This window comes from Rhipicephalus sanguineus, chromosome 7 (assembly GCF_013339695.2).
Source record: "Rhipicephalus sanguineus isolate Rsan-2018 chromosome 7, BIME_Rsan_1.4, whole genome shotgun sequence".
Lineage (NCBI taxonomy): Eukaryota > Metazoa > Arthropoda > Arachnida > Ixodida > Ixodidae > Rhipicephalus > Rhipicephalus sanguineus.
Genome location: NC_051182.1, coordinates 156,449,087 through 156,463,836, shown reverse-complemented (window position 1 = coordinate 156,463,836; position 14,750 = coordinate 156,449,087). Strand labels below are relative to the sequence as shown.

The 14,750-nt window shown below is 49.4% G+C and overlaps 1 long non-coding RNA gene across 1 annotated transcript; it reads right to left on the bottom strand.

Moving 5' to 3' along the window:
- Positions 1–10,595: 10,595 nt before the first annotated feature.
- On the bottom strand, positions 10,596–13,921 carry LOC119400346 (uncharacterized). Its single transcript, XR_005185071.2, has 2 exons — positions 13,698–13,921; positions 10,596–10,712 (listed from the first exon to the last, which is right to left on the bottom strand). It is a non-coding gene; the product is annotated as an uncharacterized LOC119400346 (long non-coding RNA).
- Between the last annotated feature and the right edge of the window lie 829 nt (positions 13,922–14,750).

Here is a 14,750-nt window from a genome sequence, read left to right as displayed (position 1 = left end):
TGCCGGAGTCAGTTTCATGGAAAGCAGTCAGCGTGTAGCCGCCTATAGGCGGCTACAAGCTGATTGCTTTCTATGAAACTTCCCATGAAAAACTCCAACTTTCCATGAAAAAAAAGTTCAGCATACAAGCTGATTTCCTTGGCTTTGAGCCAAATATTCCCATATAGATCGACCTCTTTGTGTGAAAAGAGCACTTCTGTGCATTTTGTGGGTTTACCGACTGGCTTACCGATTGTGAATTTAGTGGGCATGTCGACTAACTGGCGCCTAAAGGGCTTCTTATCTTCCGACTTAGCGTCAGAATTCACGTTAGAGCGCAACGCCAGTTTTATCTAAACTAAGAGTGCACTACGGAGCGATGATATGCATATCGTACATGCGTCGGTTAGTGTACTCCTCCGGAGCCGAGCAACGTTTCAATATAACTTGCTGAGCCATTGGAGCATAAAAAATATTTATTACATCGTTACAAACGCAGATAGGCAACACAAACACCACAAATGACGTTGGTCCGACAAGACGCCTCCGTCCTACATAGGGCCTTTTTGTAAAACAGTTTAAACATATGGCATGACTGTGTGGTAGAATACATCACTGCCACCGACAACACCTGGGTTCGATTTCGGCAAGAATCCTGATTTTTATTCATTGAGTCCGTAGGTGTTTTTAACGCGATAGAGTTAAAGAACTCGTTTGGCAGCAATGCCAGTATCGGCATCGGCGGCGGCGTGGTTAGTTGCGAGTGAAAAATGAGCGGTGTCCGAGAGCAAAAATTCGAGGTAGATGCAAATCAAAAAATAAATACTTTTTGGATCGAGTGGGAATCAAACTCGGGACTCCTGCGTGGCCAGCGGGTGTTCTACCACAGAGCCGCGCGCAGGCTCGTAATTGCTTCGAAAAAAACACACACAATAATAATGTTATATATTGCAAGGAGCATCGTTAACGCATTTAGTATTGTTTAGCGGGAAAGTGGAATTGCACCAGGCGTGAAAACATGTGAATTTCCCAAAGAGTAGTCGATTTCAAGGTCAAAAATTACAAAGCAAACCCGCATCGCGTGTTGCCTTACGGACCCCTAGAGGTACCTCGCCAACTCGCAAAAGGAAGAATTATGTTGTAGTGGGCACTTCTCAGCTGCACTTGCAATAGGCATTATAGGATCGTTTCAAAAGCTCGATATTCAGGCGCACAGGCATTCCTTTAGTTGCGGCATGGTTCATGTGTTCACCGAGAAGCGAATGGAGGCTAGCGATTCAGAAGGCGATGCGAACAGGGTCCGATTACGCAATCGTGGTCATCTTTTGAAAGCGAAGCTCAAGCGTCCTCCAAGTTTTCCACGCACTGACAACGCCACCGATTTTAGACCTTCTGCGACATGGCTTCCATTACGCTCCCACCTTAGGTTTGCCAATGTCTTTCCATGGCGTTACTGGGTTGATATAGACTGTGGATCACCCGTGGCGTGTACCCGCATACTACGGCCCCTGGATCACGGGTATGCGCCACACGTGACATAGGGGGGGGGGGGGGGGGGAGGCAGTTTCAAAACGTAGGCGTCAGCCTGTCGACGTGCTTCATGTGATCTACCAGCCATGCTCGTCAAACTCATGTCCTCCTGCGCCAATCTTGGTATATATGTGAAGTTAAGGAAGCAACCACAGATAGATAGATAGATAGACAGATAGATAGATAGATAGATAGATAGATAGATAGATAGATAGATAGATAGATAGATAGATAGATAGATAGATAGATAGATAGATAGATAGATAGATAGATAGATAGATAGATAGATAGATAGATAGATAGATAGATAGATAGATAGAAGCAGTCAAACTACCACTCATTTGTTAAGAACGCGATAGCGTAATCGGGCCCCGTACACGTCGCCTTCGGAATAGCTAGCGTAGCTTCGGTTCTTGGGGGATGCCTCACCAGTGGCGAAGGAAACGAACGTCTGTGTGCTTAACATTGGCTGTTGCAAACTATCCTAGAACGGCTGCTGCAAGTACAGTTACGCAGTGCCCACTACGCTAGAATCCTTCCTTTTGCGAATCAGCGAAGGGCCCACTACGCATCCGAAAGGCGACACGTGAACATTGCAACTGCTGGCTTTGTTGATGCTTCTGCTGATGGTGATGATTAAAAATCTCTGTTGCATTGTAGTGGGTGGGCCTTTCTGCAGTTCACGTGTCTTGAGATCTGGCGCAATTCTACGCTTCTGCCTTGTATTCCATGCATTCCATGCGCTGAGTAGACTCCTCCCACTCATGACATTACTGTGTCTTTTTTTTTCTGAAGCAGTTTCAAGAAATGCCGTAGCTCTGTAGTAGAAGACCTGCTTGCCGCGCAGAAGGCCTGGCTTAGATTATCACTTGAACCGAACATATTTTAATGCGGTAGCGTTAAAGAGCTCGTATCGCAGAAATTACGCCGTCGGCGTCGGTGACGGCGCCGTTGGTTGTGAGCGAAAAATCATCATCTTGTCAGTGACCAAAAAATCGAAAAAGGTGCAAATAAAATAAATTATAAAAATGTTGGGTCCGAGTGAGAATCGAACCCAGGCCGCCTGCGTGGCAAGCAGGTGTTCTACCACACTGTCACGTCTCTGCTTGGAGCGGCACTGAAAGTAACTTTCATGCTTCACAAAAATACACGTCTGTATACAGGTGTCACAGTACGAGATGTAATATCACAGTAATATTGCGTGGTACAAGCGTACATTGCCATCGGGCGTCACACCATATCAACATCATACCGACTTGGTGGTTTAAAGACAGCCACCCATTACAAAAGGCACACACATTACTGCGCGTATTTCCTTAAGACCACGTAGTGGGTGCATCGCAACTTCGAAAAAGTTTCTCGCGCATGGTTTAAAGCATGCTACCCATTACATAAGGCATACACATAATTGCGCGCATTCTCTTAAACACTCGTAGTGCTCGAAGTGCGCACTAGGGGCAGGATATCGCTATCGCGTTCAACTCTTAAAGGCGAAGCTTAAGCATCCCCCAATTGTTATTTATTTTATTTGCATTTTGCTTCACTTTTCGGTCACGGACCGCGCTGATTTTTCCCTTACAACCAGCCACGCAGACAACGACGCCAACACAGGAATTTGTGCGAAACAAGCTCTTTAACGCTATCATGTCAAAATGGGGGAAAGCGAAACTTGCCATGTTCGTGCCTAACCTATTAGTTTCTGTATGTCATTGTTTCTTTCTGTCTTTAAATCCATGGTGGAAGTTGTTGCTTACGGGCATGGCGTGTGGTCGCGCCTGCGCAGTTGGCATTGTGCATAATGGTTCACGTTCCAGCGCGCTCGACGGAACGTGTGCTCATGCTTGATATTTAGGCAATGATAAAATGTGGCAACATAAAATGACACCTGGCCTCAATGAAAGGCCAGAATTCCATATCTACCATATCACTGATCACCGAGAAGCTTAAGTTCGAGAAAGCCGTAATTATGGAAAAACAGCGAACACAAATATGAAAGCGACCGGCGTGGCTGTGCGCGCCGCGCGTCTGTACGTTAAAAAATCCGCGTTTTTCACGTCGGACAACGCCACCACCGCAGTCTACACCATCATATTAGGCTTCGCTTGAAAAATATTAACCAAGGTGGACAACACTGCGCATGTCGTATGAGGTTAACTACAGAAATTTTGTTCTAATTGTTCTGTATACTGTTCTTCAGAAAATGTTCATTATTCTCTGTCCTTACTTTCCAAGTGCTAATTTCTGCAAGAAATGAACACGCACCGGCTTTCGAAATTGACATTTTTGTATAAGACATCCTTGTCTCTTTTTTGACCCTTACTGAAAGCCAAACACAAGCTTCTAGATATAGCCAGCCATAACCATAAACATCCCGCCTGCTTCCTCACACTTCTCTTCATTGTATTTTCTTAAGCGTTTAAGCGTTGTATGTGGGAACCGCAATAAATGCTATACTTCAATAACACATGAACTTATTTGAATGCAGCGTGTCGTACAGTTAGCAGTGCTGGAAACAGCAAGGCAAGGGGCGACCCTTGAGCAAGCCCGGCGAGCTGCAATAGCCAGTGGGGCGCTGTACGAGGAGCTACAACCAAACGATCCAAGAGGCCGTATTTTGTGAATGTTGTTTCACTCTCCCTCATATTTGCTTATATTCATATTTCCCCTCAAGCTGCCTTTCTCATTACGTAGAGTATTCCAACGTGTGTTGCAGCAATGAAGCGCCCTTCCGACGAAACTGTGTTGTTGTTTTTCTTGTGTAGGCAGCCGGTGGTAGCTTGCCTCTGCCTCGTAGTAAGGATGTACGCTCTACAAATAATGGTGCAGGTTGGAGAAGGGCATTCAGAATGCTTCTCTGCTGTTCACACACTTCCTTAGAAGATGGAATCCCTTAGAATAAGCCGAGTGTTTGTGTGGGGGGAAATATTCATCCTATAGAAAAAATTATGAGCTTCCTCACGTGTCAATGTCTTATCCGAGAGCTTCCCACATATGAAGCGGAAGCCACCCACATAACCACCGTTATGATAATAGATAACAAAATTGGCCGCGTAACTGCGTACTTCACTGCAAATGTCGTCTAAATACGATAGAAGAGGCGCTGCGTGAGATATGGACGCCATCTGGCAATACGTCGGGAAACATAAGTGCCGTGTTGCGGGCTGGTAGTGCCGGCGCAGCAGCAGGCGAAGACCGGCGGTGACCAACGCACCGGCGGGGACGCCATCCAGCCCGAACACGTGGTTTGGCGCGAAGCGCCGAAGCAGAAGAAACGGCCGCACTCAAGGAGTACTCTCCACACACTGTTTTATTTACACGTCGCCTGGGTAAAACAAGAATGCCAGAGCAGCGCCCCATGGCGTTCGTGCAGTGCAATACTGAACCGAAACCGAAACACAACAATGAGCTCGTGCAGAGGGCACGGAGGAAGGCAAGTTTCAGCGCAGTCACATTTTCAGCGCAGCTTAAGAAACTAGGGTCTCTAGAATTACGTATCTATTGTAGAGAAGCATTGGAACCTTGTAATGGGCCGTCCTCTCCCGCGCCTTCTAGTGGGTCGCCCTCTTCGCCTCTTCTCGGAGAGCACGCCCCTCGTGCTCGTGCTCGTGAGAGTCTGCGCTCCGTCGTGACTGTTGTGCATCGTCGCCGTCAATCCAGCTGTCAATAAACGCCTTTACAAAGTGGTGGAAAGTGCTGTACCGTCACCACAACTTCGGTCTCCATTCGATGCCCCTAGAGCTCCGATCCCGTACCGTGCCATCTACCATGCCGCAAGACGCCGCTTTGCAAACGCCGCCTCCTACCCCGACCGCTTGTCCCGGTGTCCCCCGCATCCGCGACCCTCCTGTCTTCACCGGCGCGGATGGCACCGACGTGGAGGACTGGCTCGCGATTTACGAACGGGTGAGTGTTCCCAATAAACGGGACGAAGCAGGCAAGCTGACCAACTTGGTTTTCTACCTCGCCGGTGTGGCTTGCATGTGGTACAACAACCATGCATCCGATTTCCCGACGTGGTCCGATTTCAAGACCGCCATCGTCAACGTGTTTGGCCGCCCTGCCGTTCGTAAGCTTCAAGCCGAACAGCGCTTGCGTGAACGAGCTCAGCAGGCAGGGGAATCGTTCACGAGCTACATCGAAGACATCCTTGACCTGTGCAAGAAAGCCGACGCGAGCATGTCGGAGTCTGACAGAATCAGCAATGTTCTGAAAGGCATCGACGGCGATGCCTTCACCATGCTGCTGGCCAAAAATCCGCGCACAGTGGCAGAGGTCATTACCCTGTGCCAAAGCTACGAGGAGCTGCGCCGGCAGCGCTTGATGACCCGTCGACAGCGATCACGCGATGCTGATCTCGCAGGCTTGTCGGCAATTCCTGACCACTCCACCTTGCTCGCCGAAATCAAGTCGTTCGTGCGTGAGAAAATTGCCCGCCAGGTGTCTCTACTGGCTTTCACTCCACCGCAGCAGGTTGACCAGCCGCCCACTACACTTCTGCCGCCTCTCCGCCGAGCGATTCAGCAAGAAATCGCGGAGGTCATTCCCGAATACCACCAGCCGCCTCTAGTGCCTGCACCACTAAGCTACGCGCAAGCTGTAGCCAGGGCGCCCCCAGCGATTCCTGTGGCTGGCCCGCGGAGTTACGCCGAAGCCGTCGTCGGACCACAGGCCTTCGACGCGGCTGTGCCGCCTACATACGTCGACGTCGTCCCCAGGCCCCGACTGCTGCCCACAATGCACTCATATCAGCAGCCGCCTCGTCCATCCCGTTCTGCGACATGGATGGGACCCGCGAACCGCTGGCGCACTTCCGACAACCGCCCCATTTGATTTGCGTGCGGTTGCGCCGCTCACGGCGCACGCTACTGCAATCGCGTGCAGCCGCCTCGGGTCGCATCAACCCTGACCAGCTCATCAAGCAGCCCTTATTATGACCAAGCGCCGCCTATGTCACCGACGTCCCGCCCCGCACCATCTACCTGCCGTTCACCGTCTCCCCGACGTCACTCACTGTCGCCGATGCGGCCACGTCCGGGCTCACGCGACCAGGAAAACTAGTCGTCGCAGTCCACGAGGCAAGGGCTGCGACGCTATCAAACTGCGAAAGCCCTCAGCGAAGCCCCTCGAACGTGACTGACGTGTTTGTGGACAGTGTTCGCGCGTCCGCCCTTATCGACACTGGAGCCGCCGTATCCCTTATGGATGCCAAGTTTAGCCGACTACTGCAAAAAGTGACGACGCCGCTTTCGGGGCTCTCCCTCCGTACAGCCAGCGCCCAAAGTATTCACCCAACAGCGGTGTGCACAGCTCGCGTCATTATTCAGGATGCTCTGTACGCCGCCGAATTGATCATAATTCCTGCCTGCTCTCACGACATCATCCTAGGATGGGATTTTCTCTCCCGCCACGACGCCGTCATTCATTGCGCACCAGCCGAAATAGAGCTCTCACCATTCTCTGAATTGGCGCCGGCAGACAGTCCACCGGCTGCGGGCAAGGTACTTGTCAAAGACGACACCTAGGTGCCTGCAAACTCGTCGACGGCGGTGTCAGTGTACTGCGCCAGTCCCTCCGACACCGTTGCACTTCTCGCCATCTGACCGTGTTTGCACGAGGAAAGGCATGCTGGTGCCTTTCGCGACCGTGCAAGTCACTCAGGGCAGTACGTCAATTTTTTTTTATCAACCCATCTCCGTACAGTGTTATGTTGGTCCGAGGGGAATGTGTCGGCAGCGTGGAACCCCTCGAAGACACACAAGTTATGGACGAACCAGATGAAATGCACTGCCACAGTTCCAGTACGCTCAGCGCTGTTTCGACGTCTGGTTCATCACCCGCTGATGTCTTTGGTTCCTCCATTGCTGACGACCTTACACCGGTCCAGCGTTCCCAACTTCTGGGCCTGTTGGACGAATTTCGCTCTTCTTTCGATGTCGCTCAAACTTCTCTCGGCCGCACTTCCGCCGTTACGCATCGCATCGACACTGGCGCCCAACCACCACTGCGGCAACGTCCATATCGCGTATCTCCCACAGAACGCTGTGTAATCAACGAGCAAGTCGACGACATGCTTCAACAAGATGTTATTCGACCTTCTAACAGCCCCTGGGCGTCTCCTGTTGTTCTTGTTGCGAAGAAGGACGGTTCTGTGCGGTTCTGTGTGGACTACCGACGACTCAACAAGATCACTCGTAAGGACGTGTATCCACTACCGCGAATAGACGACGCGATTGACAGCCTGCAAGGAGCAGAATTCTTTTCATCTCTCGATTTGCGCTCAGGGTCCTGGCAAGTACCCATGGCTGATGACGCTCGACCGAAGACCGCCTTTGTCACGCCCGACGGCTTGTACGAATTCAACGTCATGCCGTTTGGGCTGTGTAATGCGCCCGCCACCTTTGAGCGCATGATGGATACCGTTCTGCGCAACCTGAAATGGCACACATGCTTGTGCTACCTCGACGACGTCGTTGTTTTCGCTCCGGACTTCTCCACGCATCTTCAACGCCTGCGGCATGTTTTGACGCGTTTAAGCGACGCCGGTCTACAACTAAATCTAAAGAAGTGCCGATTTGCAGCACGGAAGCTGACAATACTCGGTTACGTCGTGTCCAAGGAAGGTATTCTTCCCGATCCAGCCAAGCTTCGGGCCGTGGCCGAGTTCCCCAAACCTACGTCCGTCAAAGAACTGCGCAGTTTCGTAGGACTGTGTTCCTACTTTCGGCGCTTCATTCGAAACTTCGCGACCGTCATATCGCCGCTGACGAAGCTCCTCGGAAGTAATGGGTCCCTCAATTCATGGTCGTCAGAGTGCGACGACGCTTTCGCGAAGCTCCGTCGTCTGTTGACGTCGCCTCCCATACTACGCCACTACGACCCTACGGCCCCTACAGAGGTACACACAGACGCCAGCGGTGTTGGCCTTGGCGCTGTCCTTGCGCAGAGCAAACTAGGGTTCCCTGAATATGTCGTGGCATATGCTGGTCGTACGCTCACCAAAGCCGAGACCAATTACACCGTCACCGAAAAGGAATGCTTAGCGATCATCTGGGCCCTTACGAAGTTCCGACCTTATTTGTATGGTCGCCCATTTGATGTCATCACCGACCACCATGCACTCTGCTGGTTGTCATCATTGAAGGATCCATCAGGCCGCCTCGCCCGCTGGGCACTTCGCCTACAGGACTACGATATCCGCGTGCTGTACCGCAACGGACGCCAGCATGCTGACGCCGACGCACTCTCGCGCTCCCCCTTGCCTGACGACAATACCCACAGCTCAATGCCTCACAATGCCGTTTCTTCCATCGACGTTCACACTATCGCTACCGAACAGCGCAAGGATCAATGGATCGCTTCACTGCTAGACTTGCTCACTGATCCTTCGGCAACACCATCCACTCGCGCGTTGCGTCGTCAAGCCCACCAATTCGCCATTCGCGACGACGTCCTCCACCGACGCAATTACAACGCCGACGGCCGCCAGTGGCTACTAGTAATACCCCGCAGTCTGCGTTCTGAAATATGCGAATCGTTCCACGCTGATCCGCAGTGTGCGCACTCTGGGGTATCGAAAACATACCACCGCATTCGCCAACGGTACTTTTGGCGAGGAATGTACCGCTACGTGCAGAAGTTCTTTCGCTCCTGCATCGATTGTCAGCGCCGCAAAACTTCAACGCACCAGTCACCAGCAGGTTTGCAACCTTTACCTTGCCCTGACCGGCCGTTTGGGCGCGTTGGCATCGACTTGTATGGGCCACTCCCTCTGACTTCGGCTGGTAACCGCTGGGCCATCGTCGCTGTAGACCACCTTACGCGATACGCCGAAACTGCCGCCCTCCCAGCGGCTACAGCGCGCGATGTAGCCTCCTTTCTGCTCCGCCGGTTCATGCTGCGCCACGGTCCACCCCAGGAGCTGCTCAGCGATCGAGGCCGTGTCTTTCTGTCGGAAGTCGTCGAAGCCATCCTCAAAGAGTGCAACGTTGTTCACCGCAAAACTACTGCTTACCACCCGCAGACGAATGGGTTCACGGAACGCTTTAACCGCACGCTCGGCGACATGCTCTCGATGTATGTCGCCGCCGATCACACAAATTGGAATTCCATTCTACCTTTCGTCACCTATGCCTACAATACCGCCCATCAAAGCACCACTGGTTTCTCACCATTCTTCCTATTGTACGGCAGGCACCCGTCGCACACAATCGGCATAATCCTTCCATACAAGCCGGATCGATCTGAGTGTGCGCCTATTTCTGCCACAGCCAGACTTGCTGAGGAGTGTCGCGAGCTTGCGAAGACCTTTACTACGCAGGACCAAGAGCGGCAGAAAAGCATCCGTGGTGAGACCAACACTTCTGTACCCACGTTCCTACCTGGAGCACTCGTATGGCTCTCGGTCCCTACCACTGCAACTGGCCTCTCTTCCAAACTGCTGCCCAAATACGAAGGCCCCTACCGTGTCGTCGAACGCACATCCCCGGTAAACTACCTCATTGAACCCATCGACCCATCTTCCGACATGCGCCGTCGAGGGCGCGACATTGTCAACGTGGAGCGCCTCAAGCCCTACCACGACCCGCTCATAGTGACCAGCTGCTAGGTCGCCAGACGGCTCCCTTTTCGTACCCGGGGTAATTGTAGAGAAGCATTGGAACCTTGTAATGGGCCGTCCTCTCCCGCGCCTTCTAGTGGGTCGCCCTCTTCGCCTCTTCTCGGAGAGCACGCCCCTCGTGCTCGTGAGAGTCTGCGCTCCGTCGTGACTGTTGTGCATCGTCGCCGTCAATCCAGCCGTCAATAAACGCCTTTACACTATGTATTTTCTAATAAAGGAACACACCACCTAATACTTACCTAGTATATGCGTAATGTTTGCTTTTTGATCAACAATGTACACAAGTATGAACCTAGTCAGCAGTTCAAGATGGCTGGCCCTTGGGCAAGTGGTTCAACTTTTGCCAGGTTGCTGAATCGAGTGACGTGCCGACAAACACAAAGACAGACCAAAATTTCTCCGTTTGAGTATCCCAAGAAAGACTATCGTCTTTAAAAGAAGCCTGACACAAATTCTCATACCAATAACATTTTATTGGCGTTGAGGTGCAGAGCTGAGCCGCTTGCTTATTCGAAATAGTCGTCACAGGATTCGTGTATGCAACTTTCTTTTATTTGAGGATGTACGGTCTTTTCACAGTGGCAAACTGCAGAGAGAATGAATAATTTATGGCAGGTGTGCACAGCAAATGCAGTAACATGGAACATAATCAGGCTGCTATATACCGGAGAATTGGCCCATTGACGATGCTTTTACCAAAAGATGTCTGAATGGCTCTTTTATGCATAACACAGAGCCAGCATAAAATGAAAAGTTCAATAGCGGATTACATGAATTCTGTGGAAATTCACACGGGCCCAATAAAGCAATTTTTCTCGCATTTTCTCGCATAACGGTGCGAACACCAGAACCTTACTTCCATGGGAATCGCGTGAAACAGAGAAATGTGGGTGAAACCGCGTTATTTAGCAGCTTTTATTGCGATAGCAATTATATGGACAGTCTCGGCTGGAAAATGTCCGTCCCCGTCGCCGTCATGCACCGTATATGTATAAGTATGTATATATATATATATATAAAAGCCCCAAAGAAAAATAATTCAGAAAAATGCATCCGAAGCGCGGAATCGAACCAGGGACCTCTTCCTCCGCAGCGAGAGGCGCTAGCTACTACGCCACGAAACGCAGATCCTCCACGTAGGTAACGGCGAGCGTTATATACACATCCTTTACCGCTGGACGGACTCAGGGACGGCTGCACTTATAAGCGTTTCTTCATTACCAGCGAGATGGCGTTAGGAGCGCGACAGGCGCATTTAAAAGTAGTCGGCGAGCTCGCTCTCTTCTTATACTTGCGCAGGTAAACCTTGCCCTTCCGCTGTCTGCTGGCGCGGTTTTCTTGTGCTGAGGGGAAGAGGGATGTTTCACGCTTTCACCGTGATGTCCGCGCTCATGTTACGAAGCGTACGAAAGCCACTCGAGCTCAAGGGACGCCGCTAAACGAACAAACAGAAGATGAGCGCGAACTATCAAGTGTCACAGCTCGACACTTGAAGCACGCTAGTTTCATTCGCTGCTTCGGCCGCCTTTGCAACAGGAGCGCTGTTCAAACTGAGAGTATCCATTGGCGAGCCTCACTTCATATAGCATTAGTTTCTTGCTATCGCATTCATTGCTTCGGCCTTGCGGCGAAACTGTGACTTTTTTCTTGTTTTTCTCTATATAGGCAGCTTCATTCTGTTGCATACTCGTAAGTCCAATTGCTCAAGACTATGCTTATTACATTAGTCAGGAACCACTCTAGATAACGTAGGTTTTCAACAGATAGTATATTCTATTAAAATGGCGAATTGCGACTACAGGCACATAATTTCAAAATACTGCAGCGCAATATGCATACAAAGGACGAAGCGATACCACGAGGACGAGCGCTGAACTTCCACGAACATTTCCAAGTGAAATTTCTTGGATATTGCTCGCGTCATCCTTTGTCTGTTTTGCGCTGCAGTATTTTGAAACTCTACCATACATTTATGCATTCAGAGAAAAGAATTGGAGATATTGCACATCATTGTCTAATTGCTTCCACTGTATTATACTTGTGGAGAACCAGAGCATCCGCGGAGTCTCCGTAGATGTTAGCATGGACCTTATATAAGTTTCAAGTAGCCCTTGGGGACGCTACTCTTCCAAGTGTGATAGAATCTCTACTGAGTTGAATGCACTTTCGTCGCTTATAAAAGCTGTATAAAGGGGCTCGTTTTACTCAGTGGATTTCTTCGTTACGTGGCTGATTACATATCTGTGATGCATTGTAGAGGGCCCCTCCTTGAAACCGGCTTGCTTTCTAGACTGGTTAAAGTCAAGTGTTTCTCTTGTCCTGTCCGACATTACGTTGTCAAGTATTTTGTATAGTGCTGAAGTAAGCTCATCGCCTTGTAATAATGGAAATTATTATGCCTGATTTTTATTACACTTTAAAGAAATGCATTTTTAAAACTCACAGGCACCTTTGATGCTTTTGGCATTGACTGTAAAGCGCCACAAGTTTCTTTCCTAAGAAATCCCCTGTGTCTTTGATAAAATTGGCTGTTGTGCCGTCTTCTTTAGCGGTTTACCACGGGGCATCTCGCGTATGGCCTTTCCGACCTCATTGGTAGTTACATAGGGGACTTCTGTGACGTATTCATCAATTTATTCAGAGAGGAATAGATGCCCTATCGGCAAGCTCTACATTTGAAAGTAGGAATATTCTGCCCCCTCAAAATGTCGTTGAAATGGCCGATAATAGCGTCCTATTCGTATTTCAGTGCATGCGTTTTGTTCTCGCCTAAAAAGATTTCCCGCGTGGTAATTGCATTTCTGACGCCAATATTTACGGCTTCATCCGCTGCTTTTACGTTGCAGTTCTTCATGTCACTGATCTTCCTCTTGTTGTTCAGCTCTGTTCTCTCGCCGAATGGTATGTTAATGGGGAGAAGCTATCGTGTCTCCATCAAGCCTTTTGTTCCTTGAATAATTAGCTCAGACAATAATTCCTATATACTAATGGCATGTGGTGCAATGAGTCGCGTATGCGTAGCACAAGCGTAGAATCGCACCAAATGTCACACCATGTCGTTTGAGCAGCAAGTGGGTGGTTTAAGGCTCACCCATTGAGAAGATTTCAGGCATATATTTATTTTCATCATCATCAACAGCATCAACAAAGTCTGCAGCGAAGCAGATGCGCGTGTTGCCTTAGGGATCCTTAGTGGTTACGTCGTCATTTCGCAAAACGAAGAACTGTGGAATAGTGGGCACATAGCAACTGCACTTGCAGGCCATTTTTACGCGCACAGACGTGTCTTTCCTAGTGGCATCATCGAGTAGCCCACCGAGATGCAAAGCGAGGCTAGCGATTGAGAAAGCGATGCGAAGGCCCAGTGACACTTCGCGATCTACTCTTGAAGGCGAAGCTCAAGCGTCCTCCAAGTTTTTTCACAGTGAGATTAATCATGCGAGGTGTAAGAATTTATACAGCGATATTACCTCTTCGCAATTTTATATTCACTCCCACGTACCCATCATGCTGCATGCAGCAAGCTCCTCAATTTCGCATCGTAATGAATCAACTAGATGTAAATACTCACCTCACTTTCGTGCTTGCGAAGAAAATCTCGCTTTGAAAAGGCGCCTTTACGCATTTCTGGACCAGCTTGAAATGCTAGAGCGCCTGAAGGACCTTCCGTGTTCAGCGTGATCAGCATGAACACAATTACGACTGAAACTAGCAGACGCATGCTTCTGTTGCTGGAAGACATCGTCACGCTTGATGAGCCTGTACCTTTCAATGCTGCTCATCGGGCATTCGACACTGCTTATATTGAAGCCTGTGTACTGCACCCCACCGAGTCATTTCTGATCTCGCCTTTCACGTTTGAGACCGTGCTCATCATTTATCATGGCGGATAGCTTGAGTTGAAGTATCTAACCAGGCTAAATTTAATACAGTTATTTCAATGTCGAGTTAAGGCATAAATACTATTGACTGATGCACTTTTGTAATGGAGCACGAAACAGGGCGAATTGTTCGAGTAGCTCATTTCCCTGTTGGACAAAGCCTAGTGAAGCCAATTGACAAAGATACTAACGAAACCATAGGAGACGTTATTTGTATAGTGTTAAGTTCTACTGAAGATGAATCGCAGTTACTGCTGGGAAACAACAGATCAGCTCAGGATGAGTAATGACACTGCGATGTCTAACGCCAAAATGACCCTATACTCCAGCGATGGGAATACGATAGCATTGAACCCACCTTGTTTGATGGGAACAGGTGCCTCAAATAACTAAATAAGCATAACATTTCTTACGTACATAATTTTGACTGTCGCTGGACAGCGACCCCTGACAATAATTTATAGGCATTGTACATATGATAAATAACGTTGAATGTATATTCCTCCGATGTCAACGAAGATATTCGAAAATTAAAAAAAAATACAATTGCCCTAATCAGTATTACTTTACATCATACCAAAGATAGTCGTTATTATCAAGTGAGCTTCCCACTGATTGGTAAACAGGAAAGCTTTGACTGGTTTTCAGAAGTGGCAGTGAGCATTCGCGCAAAAATTATTGCCCCATCTCGTGAACATACACATCTAAAGATTTATTTCAACATTCTGATTGCCACTACCGCT